The sequence below is a fragment of the Oncorhynchus kisutch genome, linkage group LG16 (assembly GCF_002021735.2).
Source record: "Oncorhynchus kisutch isolate 150728-3 linkage group LG16, Okis_V2, whole genome shotgun sequence".
Classification (NCBI taxonomy): Eukaryota; Metazoa; Chordata; class Actinopteri; order Salmoniformes; family Salmonidae; genus Oncorhynchus; species Oncorhynchus kisutch.
The window spans coordinates 15,414,923-15,423,371 of NC_034189.2; positions in this window are offsets into that span (position 1 = coordinate 15,414,923).

Consider the following 8,449-nt stretch of genomic DNA (forward strand, 5'->3'; position numbering starts at 1 on the left):
GTGAGAGAATAAGATAGGGAAAGAGAGCGAGAGAGAGGGGAGCGATGAGAGAGGGAGTGAGAGTGATGTAGGTTGCAGATGTAATTAGAATCTCACAGCACCATTTTAGAACATTGACACGCGGGCGGCTGTCTATCAGCTCGGGCACAGTTCAGTTGCAGTCCAAAATAACGACACAATAAAGCACCACTATCAAGTGATCTCTATTTGTCAGCAGACATATAAAAATAGCCTACATAAGTTTGGGGGAAAGTGTCTTATCGAAGTGCGTAAATGTTATAAAGTATGTGTTTGACGCGATGTATCCAAATGTTGTTTTGATAACCCACCCCGGAAGCGTGTGGTTTTATAGTTACACAAGTTGAAGGGAGATGTATATGGTTATCACTGTTTTATAACTGTTTTGGTTTACTCATTGTATAAGTGACTAACAAGTGTCTTTCACTATGAATTGAAACAAAAGTTTCCCACCAAAAAGTATGGTTATTAATCGTTTTCATCATCATTCGAATCGGAAGTTTCACGTTAAACTCGGAATTTCTCTGAATCATGCTTCTTTTCTAACTCACACCGAAGCACAACACGTGGGTAAAAGCAACTTCACCCCACGTGGGCTCGCGCTCCTGGAGGCGCAGGTGCATTGCCTTTAACAGGCCACTTCATCACAATGCACCTCTCTAAGAGCATACCTGCACGGAGGCCGGTAGGCAGAGACTTCACCATCTGTCTGAGATGTTGTATTATCATGCATATCAATAAAAACAGGTACTGGGGTAAGTTATCTGCTATTATGTATAACACTGTAATAATACCTATATTTAAAAGACAGGAGTCAAGATGACATTCAATGGTGAGGTTGAACTTTATCATCACCCCCTAAACACATGGGCACACACACACACACACATGCACACACAGGAGTATTTTCATTATTATTTCATTCACCTGATGTGCCCTAAAGGTCTAGTGGCGTGCTACTGTAAATAGCATACTGACCATGTCATTTCTCCTGCTCTTATCACACAGCCCTCTTATTTTCTCACAAACCTATAGAATAGAAGATAATGGAATAGGATAGAATATTATGACTTATTTGTTCCAAGAGGGAACATCAGTATATACACTAATAAAACCTGCTCTGATTGTAAAATATTCTATAAAACAAATTTGCATTTACATTTTGGTCATTTAGTAGACACTCTATTGAGAGCAACATACAGTAATTGCATTCAACTAAGGTGTAGGTAAAACAACCATAGATCACAGTCACCGCAATGATCTATAATAGTAATAAGAGTTTTACATTTATATATATTTACTAGAGATGGTGCAGCTGTCTATGATTATCTACTATCACCTTGCCATCTATTGTGATTGGCATATGTGCAGTACACATGTATTTGTTGTATGAATGGACGTGACTGTGTGTGTGTGTGTGTGTACAGTCACGGCATATGTGTGTCTGTATTGTGTCTGTGTGATTGTGTGTCTATTTTGTATAGCATATGTGTACATGTTTGTGTCTGCCACAATGGCATCATCACCCACCCCAGATGCTTTGATTTTGTGTGTATGTGTGTGTGTCTGTGTGTCTGTGTGTGTGTGTATGTGTGTGTGTGAGAGAGATACTTTGATTGTTTTCTCCGCTGCAGAAGAAACACACCAATTAATATGCAGAGAGTGACTGAGACGAGACAAACAAAAAAATACAGGCGGGGAGGAGAGAGAGGAAGAGTGAGAGAGAGAGAATGGATGGAGGGGTGATGAAATGAGAGATGAGGGAAAGAAGGTGGGAGGAGGAGGGAAAGAGAGAGAGATTAAGTTAGATAAGGAATGAGGAGTGGAGGGGAGGTCTCTGGATGGAGAGAATGAAATCTGATAGATGCTGAAGTAGAAAACGAGAATAAAAAAAAAGAGATAAAGGAGGGAGTAGGGTGGAGGATCAATATGTACATATTTAGAGGGGAGATGGAGGGAAATCAATTGATAGGTGGGGGGAATTGACGTGCAGTAGAGAGGGATGGGGGAAGGGAGGGGTGAGAAAAGGAGAAAGAGAGACGGAACAAGGGATGAGAGAAGGAGTGCAGAGGTGGAGTGATATATGTGGCTGTGGCTGCTGTCCTTTTGTTGCAGTGGAAGGGTATTGATACTGTAATACCCCCCCCCCCCATCACAATGCTGCCGTGACAACGGGCAGAGTGACGCCCACCGGCATAATGCAGCCAGCCACAATACTGAGGGCACTGAGGCATCACACACACTGGCAACATGGGACAGAGACAGAAGGAGGGAGAGGAGAAAGAGGCATAGAGAGAAACAGGGAGGGAGAGGAGAAAGAGGGATAGAGAGAAAGTGGGAGGGAGAGGAGAAAGAGGGATAGAGAGAAAGAGGGAGGGAGAGGAGAAAGAGGGATAGAGAGAAAGTGGGAGGGAGAGAGGGTGGGAAATGGAGGTGAAGAAAATAAGAATCAGATAGAGAAAGGGAGAGATGGAGAGGAAAGATGGAGGGAGGGGGAGAAGCAAGGGATTGATGGAGAGACAGAGAGATGGCGGAGAAAGAGAGATGGAGAGATATATGAGAGAGAAGTGGTGATGGAGAGGAGAGAAAGAATGGAGGTATAGTGAGAAGGAAAGATGTCTGATTAATTGGTTAATGTCTGGATTTGTGTACCATGAACAGGTTGTGTGTGTGTGTGTGTGTATTACAGTATGCAGTATACAGGTTTACAGTATAGTGCTTTTTCCTATCTCAGAGCATTGTTTGGGTCATTGGCCAGTCAGACTGTCTCTGGCAGTGATGTTTATCAATGCTGACATGTCTTTTAGCATATACCGTATCTCTCCAGGTATCCATCCCAAATAGAATCCTAATCACTATATAGTGCACTATTTTTGACCAGATCTCTATGGGTCCCAGTCAAATATAGTGCACTACACAGGGAAAAGTGTGCCTTTTCAGATGCAACCCAAGTGTTGATGGCATAAATCATGCATGCTGGTTTAAAAACGGTTCTCTCTGTTGGCAGTCTATAAATCAGTTTTACCACAGGAGATGACCAACGTTTCTCTCTCTCTCTCTCTCTCTTTACCCACACCATCTTGTTCTCTCACTCACCCTGTATGATCTATAGCTCCCTGCCCCCCCTTTCCTCCCTCCCCCCCTCCTCCCCCCTCCCCTTCTTAATATGATGTAAAAAGCTAATCGCATGCAAATGTCTGTTGTCCCGGTAACCAGGCCTGAAAAATCCCTTTGATGTTGCACCCGGCTCATTCTCTCCACGTTCTCTTTGTTCAACTAGACTCTCTCTGCTTTGTCAACATCCCCCTTTACCCCTCTACCCCTCTCTCTCTCTCTCTCTGCCTCACACTCTCTCCCTCTGCCTCTCTCTCTCTCTCTCTCTCTGCCTCACACTCTCTCCCTCTGCCCCTCTCTCTCTCTCTCTCTCTCTCTCTCTCTCTCTCTCTGCCTCACACTCTCTCTCTCTCTCTCTCTCTCTCTCTCTGCCTCACACTCTCTCCCTCTGCCCCTCTCTCTCTCTCTCTGCCTCACACTTGCTCCCTCTGCCCCTCTCTCTCTCTCCCTCTGCCCCTCTCTCTTCCCCTCTCTCTCTCTCTCTCTCTCTGCCTCACACTCTCTCCCTCTGCCCCTTTCTCACGTACTCTCTCTCTCCCTCTCTCGCCCCCTTCACCCCCCTGCTCATTTCTGCCTTGCAAAAAGAAAAACTTATCTAACTCTCTCTCCACTTTCTTTCTGCCTGCCTATACCTCTATACCACCCTGGTTCTTTGTGTCTTCCCCTGTTCTCTCTCTGGGTTTCTATAAGCCCCCTCTCTATTCTCCCGTCTCCCTCATTTTCTTCTCCCCTCTCTGTGCCTCTCTGTCTGCCCCTCGCCCTCTCTCCTTTCCCATCATACCCCTCTACTGTCTTCTGTCCCTCTCCTCCTCTCCTCTGTCGCTCCCCCCTTTCACTCAGACGATCAGCCCCTTCCTGTTTCGCTCCACTTTCTCTCTCTCTATCTCTCTCTCTCCCCCTTTCTCTGTGGAGTATTTCACTCCCTCTGCATAGTTGTCTAGTCAGGTTTTGTTGATGGGTTTGGTGTTTAACTGCTGCTGGTCTAGGGGGATAAAGTCACAGTAAATACAGTAAATACACTTGTAAAAACATTAGTGCATTTCTGTGCATTGATTGTTCAAGTACACAAACTGGAAACAGATATTATTACGGTAGTAACTATATGTAACAATGTTTAGCTACACTGTAAATACACTGTGCCTGCCTATTTTACTAAAATGCTAATACTGTACATTGGTTTATGTCACTTTGAATGCAAAGTATGACCCCCATGACAACATTTTCTGATACCAAGCAATACAGGTATTTGAGTTGAATGGCTTCCTTCCAGTTAGAATTTAATAATACAGGTACAAATGGTGTAAGTACAATTGAAGTCCGATACCTGCAACCACATAGCATGCAAACATTGAACCACAAACAGAACAAGCATTTCCTAATTCGTTTAAAAACATAAGTATATTTTGTGCTTAAAACTGCATATGTAAGATGGCACTTACAAAAACACATGAAAATAAAACTTTTATTTACACTACCGTTGAAAAGTCTGGGGTCACTTAGAAATGTCACTTAGAAATGGTCTTGTTTTTGAAAGAAAAGCACATTTTTTGTCCCATTAAAATAACATCAAATTGATCAGAAATACAGTGTAGACATTGTTAATGTTGGAAATGGCTATTGTAACTGGAAACTGCTGATTTTTTATGTAATATCTTTTGAACAGTAGTGTACCTCTCCCAATATAATGTAGCATATATTCTGTAGTACATACCTCTCCCAATATAATGTAGCATATATTCTGTAGTACATACCTCTCCCAATATAATGTAGCATATATTCTGTAGTACATACCTCTCCCAAAATAATGTAGTGTATATTCTGTAGTACATACCTCTCCCAATATAATGTAGTGTATATTCTGTACTACATTCCTCTCCCAATATAATGTAGTGTATATTCTGTAGTACATACCTCTCCCAATATAATGTAGTATATATTCTGTAGTACATACCTCTCCCAATATAATGTAGTATATATTCTGTAGTACATACCTCTCCCAAAATAATGTAGTATATATTCTGTAGTACATACCTCTCCCAATATAATGAATTGTATATTCTGTAGTACATACCTCTCCCAATATAATGTAGTATATATTCTGTAGTACATACCTCTCCCAATATAATGTAGTATATATTCTGTAGTACATACCTCTCCCAATATAATGAATTGTATATTCTGTAGTACATACCTCTCCCAATATAATGTAGTATATATTTTGTAGCACCGAGTTAGTAGTGTGGTACTGCATAACTTCCAGTTAGACAAATTACTGTAGATATCGATTCAATGGGTTCAATATCCTTTTGAATTTAGATATGGAGAGTTCCTATGAGACCCATGAAACCAGACAATGAGAGAGACAGATAGCTGGCTGCTATCTGAGGATGTTAGGCGTGGAGGGCTGCCTAAGTATGGTCCCCAATCAATAGCTTACTGCATATTGTACAATAACATGATTTAAATACTGTTTGGTGCCAACTTTAACTAGCTTAGAATTACTTTTATACTTAATTATACATGTAAGTTATTGTAACTGAATCCAACACTCATTGTATTGTATTGAGTTGGGGCGGCAGGGTAGCCTAGTGGTTAGAGCGTTGGACGAGTAACCGGAAGGTTGCAAGTTCAAACCCCTGAGCTGACAAGGTACAAATCTGTTGTTCTGCCCCTGAACAGGCAGTTAACCCACTGTTCCTAGGCTGTCATTGAAAATAAGAATTTGTTCTTAACTGACTTACCTAGTTAAATAAAGGTCAAGTAAAAAATTTTAAAAAAAATTTAAGTTGGAGGCATAGGCTAGTAGTGCATATTGCATTCAAAAATACACAATCTATAAATTCATGACAAAAACATTTGGAACTTGCTAACTTTCATTCATTTTGAATAACGTCATCATGGAGTACATTTTTTTGTCACTATTGTTTTGAACATTTGTTTTAGGACTAAAGCCCGACTGAGTGTTCTACTCAATGCATTGTCAATTGCCGCTAATGAAGATTTAATCAAAAGTGCATTACAGTGGCTTTGAAACATAATGACATCTCAAAAGGAGGCAAATAATAAATAGGAAAACCTTTTGTCATCATTGGGATGTTACCAGATTGGCTTTAGATGCAATATAACTTTAGCTAGCTAGCTAAGATTAAGGGGACAGTACCGCATTTTAGCTTGCTAATGTTAGCATTGCTAGCTATTTTTTTACAAACTTGCTAGTTAATGGCAAAATTGTTGTCTCTCTAAAGTCAATTTGACAACATCATAATGATGGCGAAGTTGTTTCCTACTAATCATTTGCCTACTTTAGCATTGTCATCGTATTTGCAAACCACTGTAGTGTCAGTTAGATCAGCACCCGTTCAGTATGACTGTGCCTCAATCTACGTTGGGGATCAATATGGCTACGGCATCTGTAGAACATTGATGACAAAAGCAACGACGTGAGTGAGTGACAGAGGTGCAAACAGTGAATAAAAGCTACAAGCATATTATTTAGAATAACACATTACACATTTTACACCCTATACCTAACCAGCGTCATATTGCGTTATTAGCTCATGATCGCAAACAAAACGTTTGTACACTTGGCGAATACAAAAGTATAGCATATATGGAAGAGAAGGATAACAAAATCAATCAATCAAATAGTCACTGAAAAGACCCAACACTCTAACAAACCAGTTGAAGAAACATAGTTTGGTAGTCTCTCCTCACAGCCTTAACAGCTGATTTGATTCTAGGTGCTTGGATGAATAGTTTGGTAGTCTCTCCTCACAGCCTTAACAGCTGATTTGATTCTAGGTGCTTGGATGAATAGTTTGGTAGTCTCCCCTCACAGCCTTAACAGCTGATTTGATTCTAGGTGCTTGGATGAATAGTTTGGTAGTCTCCCCTCACAGCCTTAACAGCTGATTTGATTCTAGGTGCTTGGATGAATAGTTAGGTAGTCTCTCCTCACAGCCTTAACAGCTGATTTGATTCTAGGTGCTTGGATGAATAGTTTGGTAGTCTCTCCTCACAGCCTTAACAGCTGATTTGATTATAGGTGCTTGGATGAATAGTTTGGTAGTCTCTCCTCACAGCCTTAACAGCTGATTTGATTCTAGGTGCTTGGATGAATAGTTTGGTAGTCTCTCCTCACAGCCTTAACAGCTGATTTGATTCTAGGTGCTTGGATGAATAGTTTGGTAGTCTCCCCTCACAGCCTTAACAGCTGATTTGATTCTAGGTGCTTGGATGAATAGTTTGGTAGTCTCCCCTCACAGCCTTAACAGCTGATTTGATTCTAGGTGCTTGGATGAATAGTTTGGTAGTCTCCCCTCACAGCCTTAACAGCTGATTTGATTCTAGGTGCTTGGATGAATAGTTTGGTAGTCTCTCCTCACAGCCTTAACAGCTGATTTGATTCTAGGTGCTTGGATGAATAGTTTGGTAGTCTCTCCTCACAGCCTTAACAGCTGATTTGATTCTAGGTGCTTGGATGAATAGTTTGGTAGTCTCTCCTCACAGCCTTAACAGCTGATTTGATTCTAGGTGCTTGGATGAATAGTTTGGTAGTCTCTCCTCACAGCCTTAACAGCTGATTTGATTCTAGGTGCTTGGATGAATAGTTTGGTTCTTATACAATGTTTACATGATCTTTCCGTGTTCTTATTTGGTCCAGACTAGGCCTATGGATAGTAGAGTGCCATTCCTGTCGTTGGTTCATATATGTCACCTGGTTGGTCTATAGGCTACTGTACTGAGCTGTACGATGGCCACAGTGTCAGAACAGTACTCTACTGTCTATACCACAATAAGACTGTCGGCAGTGTGTGTGTGTGTGTGTGTGTGTGTGTGTTCCACACTCTGCATACTGTATGTGCTCATGCATCCAGGGCTGGACATACTCATTTGCATAGATCCCTATCGCACCTAGTCTAGGCTATACCACATATACGGTCACACAGACAGAATCTACACTACTAACATCCCAACCAACCTGCACTGTATAAACGGCATCATGAAAGGATATATTTTAATGAAGTCCAATAAAGCCACTATACGCTATAGTACACACACACACACACACACACACACACACACACACACACACACACACACACACACACACACACACACACACACACACACACACACACACACACACACACACACACACACACGCGCACACACGCAAACGCACACACACACTCACACACACACACGCACACACACACACGCACACACACGCATACACACGCATACACACACATGCACGCCCGCACACAAACACACACGCATACACACACACGCATACAGACATACACAATACACA